This window comes from Felis catus, chromosome F2, assembly GCF_018350175.1.
Source record: "Felis catus isolate Fca126 chromosome F2, F.catus_Fca126_mat1.0, whole genome shotgun sequence".
Lineage (NCBI taxonomy): Eukaryota > Metazoa > Chordata > Mammalia > Carnivora > Felidae > Felis > Felis catus.
The window spans coordinates 8,935,278-8,952,452 of NC_058385.1; the positions used below are offsets into that span (position 1 = coordinate 8,935,278).

General features: G+C 40.1%; 1 long non-coding RNA gene across 1 annotated transcript in view; it reads left to right on the forward strand.

The window, feature by feature from the left end:
* Positions 1-410: 410 nt before the first annotated feature.
* LOC111558563 overlaps positions 411-17,175 on the forward strand; it is a 193,075-nt gene continuing 176,310 nt past the window's right edge. The window contains exon 1 of the long non-coding RNA XR_002739579.2: positions 411-594. This is a non-coding gene — a long non-coding RNA (uncharacterized LOC111558563). The remainder of the gene's footprint in view (positions 595-17,175) is intronic.

Genomic DNA, 17,175 nt, shown 5'->3' on the forward strand with positions numbered 1-17,175 from the left:
CAATGCCTGATATGAATGAATGAATGGTTATTGCCATTAGCAATGGTTTCTCTTGGCTGCCCAAAGCTTTCCATGAATTAATTCTCACTTCCAGTTATTGTTTCAGCTTAGTTACACTTCCTCAGAAAATTCTTCCCTGTCTGATCCTTTACACTAGGTTAAGTACTTCTTTTACAGCCTCAGTTTTGTTCTCTATTTATTTTTATTTTTTAAAAATGTTTATTTATTTTGACAAGGAGAGAGAGACAGACAGAACATGAGTGGGGGAGGGGCAGAGAAAGAGAGAGAGAGAGAGACAGAGAGAGAGAGAGAGAGAGAATCCCAAGCAGGCTCTGCACTGTCAGTGCCGAGCCCTACACGAGGATCGATTTCACGAAACTTGAGATCATAACCTGAGCTGAAATCAAGAGTGGGGCGCTTCACTGACTGAGCTCTAATGGGATACTCTTAATACTTCAGTAACTAACTGCTTGTCTTTTGATTTCTCCTAAACAGGAAGTTCCTTGAGGACCTTGAGGACCTTGAACTTATCTCTGTTAACATCTTCTCCCTAACTTCGTATTCCGCAACACAAGCACGTGGAAGATAAACTAAGTAAGTGAAGGAATCTCTTTGCTCTTTAGGATTCACTCTTATGCTACTTAAAATGGAATCTGAAAGTGCCTAACTGTATGTCAGCATTTTTTAAAGAGATATGTAAGATTATTTATTCAGTTAAAAAGAAATGAAACACGTGTACATAGAACCTGCTATAACCTCAGGCCATCCTTCGGTTCTCTATAGCAGGGCAAGGCAGCAGAATTCATTCTGGACAAAACTGTGAACAGGAAGTAGTTACAGACTCCTTTCTCCCAAGCCTCGGTGGAAATGGCTGCCTTCACTTTCTCTTCTATCATGTGCCTTCATTCCCCAACACCCCATTGCTATTCTGTGACTACTTAAAGACAAGCATCTGAATGAAAACATTTAAGCCCTCCATTCCACAGTCAGTATATAACCAATTGTCATGTAGACTTTTTGAATTTATTTCCTAAATTAGTTTTCCTAGAAAAAATGAACTTACCAAAGCAGTTGGACTAAAGACTAAATTGAGTTACTTTAAATCAGTCCTCCTCAAAAGATAGCATGAATAAAAATATGTAGTATTGGTTGAACCTCAGATGGTTGGCTCTCCCCCAGAAATTTGATTCAGTAGGTGGGGGTGATGCCAGGGACTGGGCATTTGAGTTTGTATCAATCATCCCCTGTGTGGACTGCAAAAGTCTCTCTGAAACTAGGGTTAATTTTCTTCCACCTTCTTTCATAGAAAAGGGAATAATTTTTCCCTCATGTTTCTTATTATATGGTTCAGGGATTACCTACAAGGAAAACCCAGTTGTGTAAATCGCATCATATTCGTTATGGTTGGCAGATTTCACATTTTTGGCCAGGCCGGTGACTCTTCGCTGCATGAAATCGCTTGTTTTTCAACCTTTCCGGCAGCAGTTGCTTCTCGTGGTGGCAATATTCTAATAGTTTGAATTTGTAATGAGTCGTCTCTTACAGGAAGCTTGTCTATTTCTACTTAGCGCACGGCTCCCTATACCAGCTGCAAAGCATCTACAGTACCATTATTCCACTCTGAGGGTTTAATGAGTAAATAGCGTTGTCATTACTTCAGACCTATTTATTCACTCTGGGGAGCTCTTTTGTTTTTGTCTTTCTTATTTTTCAATCAAATCAGCGTATTTTGGCTTTGGCTCTTATAAGAAAAGCTTATCTACTCCCATGTCAGTTCCATTTCTCTGAAATGTTGGGATTTGCATTGTTCACTCTCTCGTTTAGACTGCCACAAAGAGAACCAAAAAACTGAGAGAACATCCAGAGGAGAATCTTGTGGGTGGCTGAGTGAGAAAATTGTCTGTCTTGTTGATCAATGAGGGACATTTGAGAGGAGGGATCAAGGGAAGGACTTTGACCACAGACGATCTAAGAGCTATGGTGTGATGTCCTAAAACCTAGTTCATGAGAAATTATTTTCATCCCAGTTGAGAAGGTCAAGGCTGTGGGAAAAGATGTCACATTCCATTTATTATCTTCTCCAAAATAATCAGTGTAGGGGCGCCTGGGTGGCTCAGTCAGTAAAGTGACCGACTTCAGCTCAGGCCATGATCTTGCAGTTTGTGAGTTCGAGCCCCACGTCGGGCTCTGAGCTGACAGCTCAGAGCCTGGAGCCTGCTTTGGATTCTATGTTTCTCTCTCTCTCTCTCTCTCTGCCCCTCCCCTGCTCATGCTCTGTCTCTCTTTCCTTCAAAAATAAATAAACATTAAAAAACAATTTTTAAATTATCAGTGAATCCTGGAATTGCATTTCTATAAAGTATAAAAAAAAGAGTATATCTTATCCAACTAATTTAGCTTTACCCATTCTAAACACAAAATAAAACTATTGCTTTAGGAAACATGTTGAGTTCATTGAAAACTTCCATTCCCTAGGCCTACAAAGCTTAAATGCAAAGGACAGCTCAGTGTATCTTTGAGGGAAAGAAAAACATGAGTATAAAGTGACATTATACAAAGCAGTGTCTTTGATGTAGCTTACATATTACGGCCTTTAATCTGATTCAAGAATACATTAGGAATTCGATTAAAATTAAAGATTTATAAGAACCATTGCTCACCTGTGTAATATACACACAAGTATATAAAGTTTTTCTTCTCTCCACTCAATTTCTGCTATGAGTTGCTATAGTTGAGAAGTTTTTATCCAACAAAAAAATAAGCTGGCTACTAGTTATCATTTCCATATCACTTACTTCTGAAGGTCACTTTTTGTGTTATATGTTTTATAAGAGAATGACTAGGACTTCTACTGTCAGCTTTGATAGAGTAGCTTATTATCTATAAACCTGTCAAACAGCCCTATCCATCCTATCACCAAGGAAAACAATGAAAGCTGAATAAAATATAAATTAAAAGAGAAAAAACCCATAGCTGTTGGAAGGCATCAGAGGGCAATCAAGGAAGTCATACCTTATAGGATCAAATTGAGGAAATGCATTGAGATGATACTTTACTCTGCTTTTTCCTTTAAGACAATTAGTGATTCCTAAGCATTGCAGATCACAGTGGCTCAGATTCTTGCAGTCTCAGAGATCTTAGAAGAAAATAATGGGAGTTCAGAGTTATAAAGTCAGCAAAGATTTAAAGAATTTAGATCCTGAACAAAATTGAATCACAGTGAATTTGGTTTATTTCCCGATTAGTTGCTGCCCTGTTTGGGCAGGGCAGAAGTGAAGAAGGGGAAAGCAGTCATTAAGAGACACAGCACATCGCTTCTCAGCCTTTTGGCTAAGATCAAGTGTGAAGAGACACAGCACAAGTAGACCTTTTAGTGGTCTTATGGAGCTAACAACTTAAAAGTCTGAGTTTATGTCTTGCCAGGAAAGGGGTCCCTAATCATCACTCCAGGCTTTCATTAGATAACCTTGAAAAGATATACTCTGAGAATAAAGGAAAACCAAAATGGACCAAACCGGACAAAGAAAAGAATCTATCTTGAATCATCTCAACTCACGGGTCAATTCATGCCCTTTCTCTTCTAATTGCCACACAGAAGATGGTTACATTCTTTCTGTAGAAAGATAACATCATCCAGGATACCCAAAATTTTTCATAGATAATGTCTAGCATTCAAACAGAAATTACAATTCATGTCAGCAGATGTCCAAATGATGAGCCATGAAGAGGAAAAACCCAGGAACAGATCTATAAGTGATCTAGATGGTGGAGTTTTAGAACCTTGGCTTGATAATAGCTCTGACAAATACATTCAAATAATAAGTGAGAGGATGGAGAATTTATAGAGAATAAGGAGCTATACAAAAAGTCAAATGGTAATTCTAGATTGCAAAGCACATTAGCAAAACTTAAGAACTTAACAGATGAGTTTAAGAGCAACTTTAACTCAGCAGAAGAGATATTTGGTGAAGTAGAAGTTAGGTCAGAAGAAAACACCCAAATAAAAGAACGTATAGGAAGACAATGAAAAATACAGAATGTCAGAGACGTACGTGACATAGGTACAAGATCTGAAATGGGTATGATTGAGAGAAGAGAAGGACAGGTATAATGTTTGAAGATATACCAGGCAAGAATTCCAAAATGTGACAGATTCAAATGCCTAAGTCAACAAATTTCAGGAAGCCCAAACAAGATACATCAAAGAAATCCACATAGACACATCATGGTAAAACTGCGACAGATCAAAGAAAAAGAGAAAATATTACAAGCAGGCAGAGGAAAGATTCATCACCTGCAAAGGAATAACAATAAGATCAAGAGCTGATTTTTCCACCAGAAGTAAAAGAAGATGGAATACAATGCAAACATATCGTTAGAAAGCTGGAAAAAAGCAACTGTCACTTACAGCTGAAAAAAAAAAAAGCAAGTAAATTCTACACCGAGTCAAAAGACCTTTAAAAAATAGGGGTAGGGGTGCCTGGGTGGTTCAGATGGTTAAGTGTCTGATTTTGGCTCAGGTCATGATCTCGTGGTTTGTGAGTTCGAGCCCCGCACAGGCTGTCTGCTGTTGACAGTAGAGCTTCGGTTCCTCTGTATCCCTCTGTCTGCTCCTCCCTTGCTCTCTCTCTCTCTCTCTCTCTCTCTCTCTTGAAAAGAAATAAGCATTAAAAAAAATACAGGTAACAGAAAGACACTTTAGACAAATTTAGAAAATCAGAGAATTCATTACTATTCAGCCTTCAGTAAGAGAAATACTAAAATAAATTCTTCATTCAGGAAGAAGAAAAGGAAAAAATAAAGGCTCATAAAAATATAAACATATCATAAATCTAAATGAATATTGACTACATATAACAGTGATAAGATATTGTGAGGCTTAGAAATATTTAAAGTACATGTTAATAATAGCAAAAAAAAAAATCGTAAGAGAGGTAAATAGAATCGAACGCTTGTCCTCACATTGTCTGGGTGGTAGTAAAAGTACTAGTTACAAAAAATGTGTGTGTGTGTGTGTGTGTGTGTGTGTGTACACTAATAAAGAGGAAAAAAAGGAAAATAATTACTTGATTAACTCAAGGTGACAAAGGAGAGAAAAAGGAAAAACTAAAGAATTGATGACACAAATGGAAATAAAATGGTAAAAGAATTCCAAATATGTTGGTAATAAAAGTAAATGAAGTTTAAATGGATTAATACTCATTGAAATATCATCAGGTTGGATAAAAACACAAATCTCAACTATCGGCTGCTTGTGAGAACACAGCATAGTGGAAAGTAAGAGTCTAGGTAAATCATCGAAATGCTATCCAACAGCATATGGTGTTGAGTCTGGGTGACTCACTCAGTTAAGTGTCTGACTCTTGGTTTCAGCTCAGGTCATGATCTCATGGTTTGTGAGTTCAAGCCCCTCAGCCAGCCCTGCACTGACAGAGCAGACTCTGCTTGGGATTCTCTCTCTCTACCTCTCTGGCTCGTGCTTTTTCTCTCTCTCTCAAAATAAATAAATAAACTAAAAAAAAAAAAAAAAAGAAATGCTATCCAACATAAAGTTGTCATCACCATATTAATAACATGCAAAATCGGCTTTAATAAAATCAATATTATTAGAGAACCACAGGGTATTTCATAATGATAAAAAGGCAAATCTATTAGAAAGATTTCTAAGTTAGGCTTTGTAGAGCATAGTCTAAATCAAAATAAAGAAAAATCTAAAAGAACTAAAAGGGAAAATAAAATCTACAATCATAATAGAAAGTTTGAACATATCTTTCTCAGTTACAAATCTGAAACAAGCAGATAAAAATTGGTAAGAATTGGGGTGCCTGGATGGCTCAGTTGGTTAAGCCTCCAACTTCGGCTCAGGTCATGATCTTGTGGTTCGTGGGTTCGAGCCCTGCATCAGACTCTGTGCTGACATCTCAGAGCCAGAAGCCTGCTTCACATTCTGTACCTCCTTCTCTCTCTCTACCCCTCCCCTGCTCATACTCTGTCTGTCAAAAATAAATAAATGTTTTAAAAAAAATTTTAATTAGTAAGAATACAGAGGATTCAAACCAATGCAACTGACAACCTTGACCTAAATGACACATGTAGAATATTGTACCTCAGATTCCTAAATATGCTATATTTCCAAGTACGTGTGGAACACTTATCAGGAAAGGGCCATAAAGCAAGTTTCAACAAATACCATGGAATTGGAATTTGTGTTCTCTGGCCACATTAGATATAAGCTGGAATAATGATAAGATTCTTAGGAAATTTCTAAATACTTATATATTAAGCAATATCCTTGTAAATAACCCTTCTATGTGGATGTGGAAACAAGATAGGCTGCAAATACTCTGTTAAAAACAGAGATGTATGGGGCGCCTGGGTGGCTCAGTCATTTAAGCGTCCGACTTCGGCTCAGGTCATGATCTTGCTGTCCTTGAGTTCGAGCCTGTGTCGGGCTCTGTGCTGACAGCTGGGAGCCTGGAGCCTGCTTTGGATTCTGTGTCTCCCTCTCTCTCGGACCCTCCTCCGTTCATACTCTGTCTCTCTCTGTCTCAAAAATAAATAAACGTTAAAAAAAAATTTTTTTTAAATAGAGATGAAGTGCCCTGTAAAATATAGTAAGGGATGCCTGGGGGCTCAGTGGGTTAAGTGTTCAACTCTTGATCTCGGCTCCCATCATGATCTCACCATTTGCCAGATGGAGCCCCGCATTGGGCTCGGCGATGACTGCATGGACCCTGCTCGGGATTCTTCTCTCCCTCTGTCTTTGCCCCTCTCCAGCTCGCTCTCTCCTTCAAAAGAAAGAAAGAAACATTTAAAAACATAACAAGATAACTTCCAAGGAGAATAAGACATGACCTAAAAGCATTTTACGTTTGTTGGTAATCTCTCAGTTCTTTTGTGCTACAAGTAGAATATTTGCAAAAGTAGTAATGTTTCAAATTTCCAGCTTAGAAATCGGCTTTTCTCATTTGTGATAGGTAAACGCAGTTACCTATTAGTGCAATGATAGTTTTATACAACTATGTTACTAACGGAACACAAGCTGGGAAGCTTATTGTAAGGACATTATCATTGTAGTCTTTGCTCCTGCTGCTGTTGTTATTTTTATTACTTGTCTTTTAAAGACAAATCATGGTTTTCTTGGTTTCAGAAAAAAAGTTATGGCTGTGCTCTGCTTGAATTCTTCCCCAAAGAGAGGGAACAATGGGTAGATAAGCACATCTAGGTCATATTATCTGAGTTACCCTATAATCCTCTCCTGCTGATGAGAATCCTTTGGACTGCGTTCATATTGGCTGAGGAGAGATGAGATTCAGTGAGAATTCATTTCATTCCATCTGCCTTAGACTCAATGGAAACATAGCCCTTGGCCTGCCTGAGGAGTTTCAGCTAATGAGAAGTTATTTGTTGTCTAATTAACAAAATGTCAGAAAAAAAAAAACACGTTAGAGATCAGCTTGTTTAACTTCAGGTATCAGCTTATCTGGATATTATTATTCAAAATAATAACATTTTAATGGTTCATGCGTTTTCAGCTCATAACGCATTTTTATGTACATAATCTCAATGTGAAACTCTTGAGGAATTGGACCATACCCTGTACATCTTTGGTGCCCCAAAACCTAACATAGTTTCCTTTCTTTCTAAAACATTAACACTGCCCTGGATTGCTAACATTATAGTTTTGCCTGGCTTTGCACTTGACCTAATTGGAATCATATAATAGGTACTCATTTGGGTCTAGTTTTTGTCACATAATATCATATTTATGAGATTCATCCATGTTGTGTCGTGTACCAAGAGTTTGTTCATTTTTATAACTCATATATATCAATATATGAGCATTTATATGTACATTACGCCGATGATATACTGATGTTAGCTATTGTGAATTACGAAGCCACGAATGTTTCTACTCATGTCTCTTAGTGTATAGGTACACAAATTTTTCTAAGGCATACACCTAGGTGACATAAATCTGACATAGATTATGTTTGTGCTCGAATCTTCAAGATGGTGCCACACATTTCCAAGGGTGGTATACTGACTTATGCTCCCAACAACAGGGAATTCGAGTTCCCTTTGCCCTAGATCTTTGCTAACCTTTGACATTGTCAGACATTTCGACATTCGCTCTTCTGATGAGTGTGTGGAAAGTATATCATAGAGGTTTTTATTATTCTCCTTTCCCTGATGACTAATGAGGTCGAGCATCTTTTCATAGGTTTATTGGCATTTGGAAAGGCCTGTTCACATCTCTAACTCACCCTTGTTTTTTCCTCTTAGGTATCTGGTGTTTTCTTAATTGATTTGTCATTATAAATATATTTTGGATATTACTGTTGTGGGTTATATAAGTTTCAGATAACTCCTCCCTTCGATAGCCTTATCTCCTGCTCTCAGAAAGGTATTTGTGATGACTGGTGTTCTTAATTTTAATGCAGTCCAACCATTACCTTTGTATGGTTAGTGCTTTATGTGCTTTTTTCTGAAGAAACTGTTTCCTACTACAAGTGCTGAAGATGTCTCCTAAATTGTATTATAGAAGCCTCCTTGCTTTAATTTGCATGTTTGTATTTATAACCTACCCTGGGTTCGCGTTTTCATTATGATTTATTCTTTAAATTCTTTAAAAATGTTTATATATATTTGAGAGACAGACAGACAGAACATAAGTTGGGGAGGGGCAGAGAGAGAGGGAGACAGAATCGGAAACAGGCTCCAGGCTCTGAGCTGTCAGCACAGAGCCCGACGGGGGGCTCGAACTCACGGACCGCGAGATCGTGACCTGAGCGGAAGTCGGATGCCCAACCAGCTGAGCCACCCAGGGGCCTCAGCGTTATGATTTAAAGTAGAGGTAGATTTGCATCCTTTTCCCCACATGGTTATCTAGCTGAGTCCGTATCATGGAATAAAAATACCATTCATCCTTTATTATTCTGATGTGTCCACATGAAGTGTCTATGCACAAGTTACTCTGTTTCTGGGTTTTCTATTCTGCTGTGCTGCTCCTTATCTGTCTTTGCTCGAATGCTACCAGTCTAATCACCACAGCTTTATAATCCATCCTGAAATACCAGGAGCACATTCTCCTATGTTGTTCCTCTGATTTGAGTTTATCTGGTCTTTCATTGTCCCTCTTATCTTTCCACATACGTTTCACAACTAGCTTCTCAATTTCCACTAAATATGTGCTGGGATTCTTATAGACTGCGTTAAGTCTATGGACCAAATTGGGGGGAATTGAAATTCTTAAAAGAAAGAAAGGCTTTTTCCCAATTACAGATGTAATATACCCTTTTATTTATTCATGTCTTCTGTACTCTTCGAAAACAATTTTTCAGTTTTCTGAATAGAGAGCTCATATATTTTATGTTAGGGCTATTCCTAAATATGGGTATTTTGGTGTTATTGTAAATAGTATCTTTTAAAATCTTGTTCTAATTGTTACTAATATATGAAAATACACTGATTTTGTATAGTGATCACTGTCCAGCAAACTTGCTAAATTAGTCATTAATTCTGCCATTTATCTAAAGGCTTTTTTGGACCTTCTATGTTCGAAATCATATCATTTGTAAATGATGACATTTTTTCTTCCTTTCTCATCCTTGCATTTTTGATATTTATATTTGTTGATGTATTGCCGTGGCCAGTCCCTAAAATAAAAGGTTGAATAAAAGCAGTGATAGGAGGCAACTAAATTTTACTCCCCCTTCTAAAGAGAAAGTTTTTAACATTTTCACATTGATTGTCAAGTAGGATTTTTATAAATTTTTTATGAGTAGTTACCTACTAAAAACTGCTTGTAAGAGTTTTTATTTTTAATAGATGTTGAACTGGATCAAATGCTTTGTTTGCAACTATTGAGATGCTCATGATTTTTGCTTCATTATTCTCTTAGTGTGGTAAGTTACTTTGATTTTTTTCAAATGTTGAAAAACCTTGTATCTGTGTAATAACAGGCTTGATCATGACGTATTATCTTCTTGATTAACTGTTGGATTCAATTTGTTAACATCTTATTTGGTACTTTTTCATCTTTGGTCACAAGTAGAAGTAGAATAGTCTATAATTTTTCTTTGTTAGAACGTTCTTGTCAAAGTTTGAACACACGCAATGGGTTGGGGATTCTTCTTCTTTTGTGTGTGTATTACTTAGAATACTGTGGGAGTTTTCTACAATTTCTTTAAAAACTTTTTTTAATGTTTATTTATTTTTGAGAGAGAGAGAGACAGAGGGTGTGAGTAGGGGAGGGGCAGAGAGAGGGGGAGACACAGAATCCAAGGCAGGCTCCAGGCTCCGACGCAGGGCTCCAACCCAGGAACTGTCAGATCATGACCTGAGCCAAAGCCACCCAGGTGCCCCGAATTTCGTTTTTAAATGTTTGGTACAATTCACTGGTGAAGCCATCTCAGCCAGGACATTCCTCGGTGCAAAATTTTAAATTACAATTTTTTTTTTTTTTTTTAGAATAACTCAGATATTCTGTTCCCATTCTGTTTAGCTTTGGTAAATCGTCCTTTTGTATGAAGTGCCCATATTATGTAAATTTTCAAATACATTAGAATAAATTTGTTCATGAAATCCATTTGTTATCCTTTATAATGCCTTTGCTTATGTCCCCTTACTTATTGCTGATGTTTAATTATTTGTACCTTTTGTCTTTTTTTCAGTGATATGCTTGCCAGGGACTTATTACTTGTCTTCTTAAAGAACTAACTTTGGTTTTCATCAATCTTTTATGTTTTTATGTTTGACTTTTATGATAGCAATTTCAGCTTTTTCGTTATTATTTCCTTTAGTCTCATTTCTTTGACTTTAATTTGTTTTTGCCTTAAAAAAAAGATCAAAGTTCCAGCACTTCATTGGGCCTCAAAGTTTTTTGCATTAAATTTGCTAGTATAACATACACATAGAATATTTGTTTTATCTTAGTTTAAAAAGTATTCCTTAAAATCTACTGTTCACTTTTTGAATTACTGGCCAAGAAATCATTGTTTAAGTTACTGACAAAATTAGTTAAATAGATTGTGAATTTGTAATACCATGAAAGAGTAATTGTAAATGTCAAATTACTAACCCACCCTGCTGAGTCCACTTACACTCTTTTTCTTTTAAATTTTAGGTATTCATCTTTTTGAAAACATTTTTATAGCTCTCACTTTGATATCATTAAAAAAATTTTTTTTAATGTTTATTTATTTTTGAGACAGAGAGAGACAGAGCATGAGCGGGGAAGGGTGACACAGAATCCGAAGCAGGCTCCAGGCTCCCAGCTGTCAGCACAGAGCCCGATGCGGGGCTCGAACTCACAGACCGTGAGATCATGACCTGAGCCAAAGTTGGACTCTTAATCGACTGAGCCACCCAGGCGCCCTTGATATCATTTTTAAATTATTTTTATTATATTTTGTTATTTAAATTCTACTTTTAAATTATAAATAAATAGCATTTACTAAGCCATTATTTTATACAGATAGTAGTGTAATAAACTCAATTTTATGGCCATCCCTAAAGCTATCCCTACCAGCCTACCCATAGGCTTCACTGTCTATCCATTACTAACCATTTTACACCTTTATAGAGCCCACAGGCTTTCTTCAGGGAAAATACGTTCTCTTTAGAATACCTCTCTCTCAGGGTGCCTGGGTGTCTCAGTCGGTTAAGTCTGATTTCAGCTCAGGTCATGATCTCACAGCCTGTGAGTTCAAGCCCCGCGTCGGGCTCTGTGCTGACAGCTCAGAGCCTGGAGCCTGCTTCGGATTCTGTCTCTCTCTCTCTCTCTGCCCCTCCCCTGCTCACTCTCTGCCTCTCTCTCTCTCTGTCTCTCAAAAATAAAATTAAAAAAAAAACATAAAAAAAATCAGAATACCTCTCTCTTGCTCTTGGCATTGGCCATTTGTATCATGTTATGGTTTATAGAATCTGAGAGTTGAAAGGCCAGGGTGGAGATATAGCCAAGGATGCTGCCAGCCAGAACCCAGGATGAGCCCCGGGGGCTGAGGAGCAGAGATGGTTACTAAGTTGACCGTAGGATGCTTCCCCGGAAAGGATTCCAAATATGGAATCCGTGGATGTGCAATGTGGATTCACGTGAAAAATAACAACAATGAACACTTTTATAGTGTTTGTTTACATGTTCCAGGCCCTGAACCATATACTTTCCATATATTAATTCGTTCAATCTGCACAATGACTCTAGGAGATAAATGTTATCACTCTTGTTTTACAAATGGAGACACTGACACCCAAAGGGAAAGAACTATTTGCCCAAGATTGTACAGCTGGTAAGAGGCAGAGCCGGGATGGAAACCAGCAACGTTGCTCAGAGTCTGTTCTCTCGCCGACTATCTCATGCTGCCTCTTGGAGAATATTTAGGGTCCCACGCATAGGAGACGGGAGGGAGGATTCACGGGCATGTGACCAGTGGGGTCATGAGGGCCCTGTGCTCAGAAGGGGCCCCATGCTTGAGGTTTAAAGCTCTGCAGTCACCATCTTGAAATTGTTAATAGTTTTGTCTTTGCATTGTGTTCTCTTGGGAAGACCAATGGAATGACACTTCTGTTGACTTTGAACCTCTCTGCCTTCCTGGGATGGGCTCTCCACCGCTGTGCCCCTGGCCCTGCTCAGTAACAGTGCCACCCTGATCCCCCACCGGATGGGTGAATACACACACCGACGGTGGGGTTGGACCTGTGTTTGTACTCTCTGTACACCTTGTGATTACTCCCTGCCTCATCCACACCATGTTAAGTAGCAGATAAAAAACACCATGGAGGGCTCCTGGGTGGCTCAGTCGGTTAAGCGTCCGACTTCGGCTCGGGTCATGAGTTTGAGCCCCGTGTGGGGCTCTGTGCTGACAGCTCGGAGCCTGGAGCCTGCTTCAGATTCTGTGTCTCCCTCTCTCTCTATGCCCCTCCCCTGCCCACACTCTGTGTCTCTCAAAAATAAAATAAAAGCACTTAAAAAATTAAAAAAAAAAAACCCACCCTGTTAAGTGAAGAGATGCCAAGGCTTTTTCCCCTTCTTTCCTGCTTTCTGAACAAGGGACCTCACATTTTCATTTTGCACTGGGCCATCAATCAAGTAGCCGGACCTGGCAGATGTTACTTGTTGTGCCGTTTGTGGAGTGCATGCTTCCCTCTTCTTTACCTTTTAGACCTTGAACACCTTTTAAAGATGTTTTTCCACCTAGTATTCAAAATCCGTGATCCTTTCATAGCCCCTGCATACAGTCTGTAGTTCAGCGTGGGCGTTTCTAGTGTGCTGGGCGCTCCTACGTGTACTGATGGACTCTGCCTCCCGAGTCCGCGAGGGCCGTGGGGGAAATACCGTCCTCCCTCCTTTGCAGAGAAAGAAGCGAGTGACTCAGGGTTTCGAATGCGTAAGTGGCTGAACTGGGGCCTGATGATAGGTGTCCTAATTACACGAACAGCTTTCTTCTCATGAAATCGCAGCTCACTTCTCCGAAGGCATCTTTTCGGTGACCTTGGGGAAGATTTCACGTCCAGTATCGTCCGTGGGATTCCCACCTGGCTTCTTCGGGACAGCGACTTCGGAAGCACAGGGGCGACCGTCGTTTTATTCACGTGGTACTTGGGTGCCAGCTTTACAACGTTTTCAGCCACGAGCAAGGAAACAAGTAGCTGAAAGCGGGTAATTAGGGCCGCACCGGGAGTTTTGGAAGTGGGTGGGATGTCATTACAATCTGAACATCTGGCTGCTCTGCTTCGTGAGCGGTAAGTGATTAAAGCGTCGCTGACACCAGTGAGCAGAAATAACGTTCCAAAGCTTCAGTTTTATGTGATTTTTAAAGGACCAATGATACAAACAGAAAACTAATCGAAAGTGTGACTAACCCACATGGTTTGCCTCCCCCTTCTCGATTCATCTTTTTATAGGATTCCATGCAGTGTGTTGAAATGTTTGCGTAGGGAACTGGGGTCCACACTGACTGGGGCGCCCCCGCGTCCCTGCAAAGATTCCTCAGCAAATCACTCGGAAGTCTTTTAGACCTCACACTGAGGACACAGTGTTAACATTGCTTTCTCTTCCTTTCCTTTCCTTTCCTTTCCTTTCCTTTCCTTTCCTTTCCTTTCCTTTCCTTTCCTTTCCTTTCTTTTTTCTTTTCTTTTCCTTTCCTTTCCTTTTCTTTTCTTTTCTTTTCTTTTTTCTTTTCCTTTCCTTTCCTTTCTTTTTTCTTTTCTTTTCTTTTCTTTTTTTTTCTTTTCCTTTCCTTTCCTTTCCTTTTCTTTTCTTTTTTCTTTTCCTTTCCTTTCCTTTTCTTTTCTTTTCTTTTTTCTTTTCCTTTCCTTTCCTTTCCTTTCTTTTTTCTTTTCCTTTCTTTCCTTTCCTTTCCTCTCTTTTTTTCTTTTCTTTTCCTTTCTTTTCTTTTCTTTTCTTTTCTTTTCTTTCCTTTTCTTTCTTTTCTTTTCTTTTTTTGTGGTGCTGCTCCTTTAGTAGTTATACATCCTCAGGACTCCATTCACCTATCACCCGTTAGGCATTACTAACATAACAACAACAAAACAAAAAGTCAATTATAACAAAAATAATCATTTCACGTGATAACGATGCTGAAGGTAAACAGCAGAAGAGCTTGATTTCCCACTTCTTTTTCCCTGAAGTTGCCATTTGCCTCAGAGCACACACACAAGCTGTCAGGTGCTGTTATGTGGTCTCTTTGCAGGGAAGGGTGATACGTAATGTCCCATGTGTGGAATAACTGCTTACGGCAGAAGGGTCGGGCTGTCGCCAAGGCTCTTGAACATTTCTTTCTTGTTGAATAAAAGAATTTGGGGCACTGAATTTAATAGAAAGGCTTGATTTTGCCCCCAACGGAGAGTGGAAAACAGAAGTATGAAAGACAATCCCTTGGAATGTACAACAAAATGCTCAGAATTTGAACCAACTGACCTATGGAGCACAGAGGAAAATTCCAAGCTAGGATCATAAAATATTATGGGAGATTGGAGACTTGGAGACGGGAAGATAAAAACAATTTTAGGGAATGCGTGTCAGTCGGTTAAGTGTCCAATGTCTCAGGTCATGATCTTACAGTTTCTGGGTTCGAGCCCCACATTGGGTGCTGGCTGACAGTGCGGAGCCTGGACACTGCTTTGGATTCTGTGTCTCCCACTCTCTCTGCTCCTCCCCCATGTTCTCTCTCTCTCTCTCTCTCTCTCTCTCTCTCTCTCTACTTATTTGATTATAGTTAAGTGATGCTAAAGGCTCTCAGCAGGTGAATGACAAATCCAGGTTGAGTCTAGTGTGAGGTTAAAGGACGGCTGGCTGATAACAGAGTACTTTGGATAATTAGTGTAATACTTTTCTGTGGATTTCCGCTGAGATAAAGAACAGCTTTCCATCCATCGCCTCACCTCCCCCCTCAGACACACACAGCACATGCTTTCATTAAAGCTTTTTGGAAAGAAATTTAGCAGCGAATCTTAGGGGCAGCTACAGTAGATGCAACCAAGTGCAAAGCTCTCAGGTTGTTCAAATCCCAGTGTCTGAGGCCCTAAAAAGTCCAGGGCAGCCTCGCACTCCATCAGGTGGCCGACTTGCCCCCCCCCCAAAGCCCCCCACCTGCCAGGCCTTGCTGAGGGACTCACCTGCCTGCCTCTGCAGGGTTTCAAGCCCAGGTTGGCCGCACTGCCCATCTTCAGGTGTGTGCTGTGCTCTGATTGTTCGACAGGGTCTGTTCACTTCTAGGATAAATGGCACTAGTATAGAAGGGGGATTTCTTTCAGTTCCTTCCCTTTGGAAGTTAATCATCTTTTGTTTGTTTGTTTTTGTTTTCTTTTGTTTTCATTGTAAGAGGTGGTTGAATTTACTCAACCATGCAAGAATGCCACTTTTCTTTATTTCTCCAAAAGGTCTCTTGCCCTCAAGGCCTCCATCGAGATTATGGGGGTGTGGGGTAGGAGGGATTTCATCTTAAAAATAAAGGTAAGCCAGGTTCTTGCCATGGAGAGCTATCTCTTCAATTCAAGGTTGAAGTCTCAGTCAGGATTTTTTTCCTCCCTCCGAAAACTCCCTTCTTCCGCCCAGGAAGGGACGTGGGGACAGGGAACTTTCATTCCGTATGGCTGTTCGAGAAGGACTTAGAGTCCTCATGCTTTCTCTGCAAATTCACTGTCTTCTGTGGAGTTCCCACCAGGTCCCTGGGTGTCCACTGTGATGTGTTGGCATCGCCTGGAGTTTGGGGGCACCGTGTTGGTGCCCAGTGTTAAGGTCTGTGGTTGCTGCCCAAACCTCGGGTGCTGGGTTCCCACAGTCAGTGCAGCTCTGAGCCCAGCCATCTTAGCGGCCCCCTGTTTGCTTGGCTCCTCTGCTTCCCCAGCAGAGCGTGTGGTGACTTTTGCGTCACCTACAGGAAACGTCCAGGTCCCTGGCTCCAGGGGAAATTTCTTTAGCCTATGTACCCAACCGTGTCCTCCTGTCAATGCGGTTCGCTCACTGCATGCCGAGTGAGAGACTTCTCTGTGGGACCGTCTGCCCCCCTCCCCCAGGTGACACTGGGGGACCAATAATCTATTAGGTTTGTTTTTCCCACCTCCTCATGGAAGCTTTGGTCCTGAGGGGGACAAGCAGGACTGGTCCCCACAGCATCCCTCTCTCCCCAGGCTCCATTTCTGACCAGAGCTGTCGGGCTGCCCATCTCTTGCGTTTCCTCATTGCCCCTCCTTGCTGAGGGTAATGAAGGCCAATCAGAGAAAGGACAAAGATGGCCACGATGGGGGAAAGACTTTTGGACATGTTTCAAAACTATTTTTCTGTTACTTGTCCTAGTATTTTATTTTTATTCTCTGCTTTCCTATTGACCCCAAGGCTGAGTGAGAGTGTTCTCCAGCCTCTGCTTAAGAAGTAGTTGATGAAACCCTTCCGTCTTTCCCGCCACCACCATTTCCTTGCCCCATTTACCCTGCTCTCTTCCCTGATACAAAGCCCCAGTTATGGTCAACCGCTTTCTGAGACGACAGACCCAGTGATATGCCCAACATACCTTGGCTGATATTTATCAGCATTAATCTGAGTTGAGAATACATACCACTATATATATATATATGCAACGTATTCTTTCACTTTCTAACGAAGTTAAATATACAAGCGGGGCTAACATATTACCGAGGTAAAATAGAGTGTTTTTGGTTTGTTTATTTGAGATG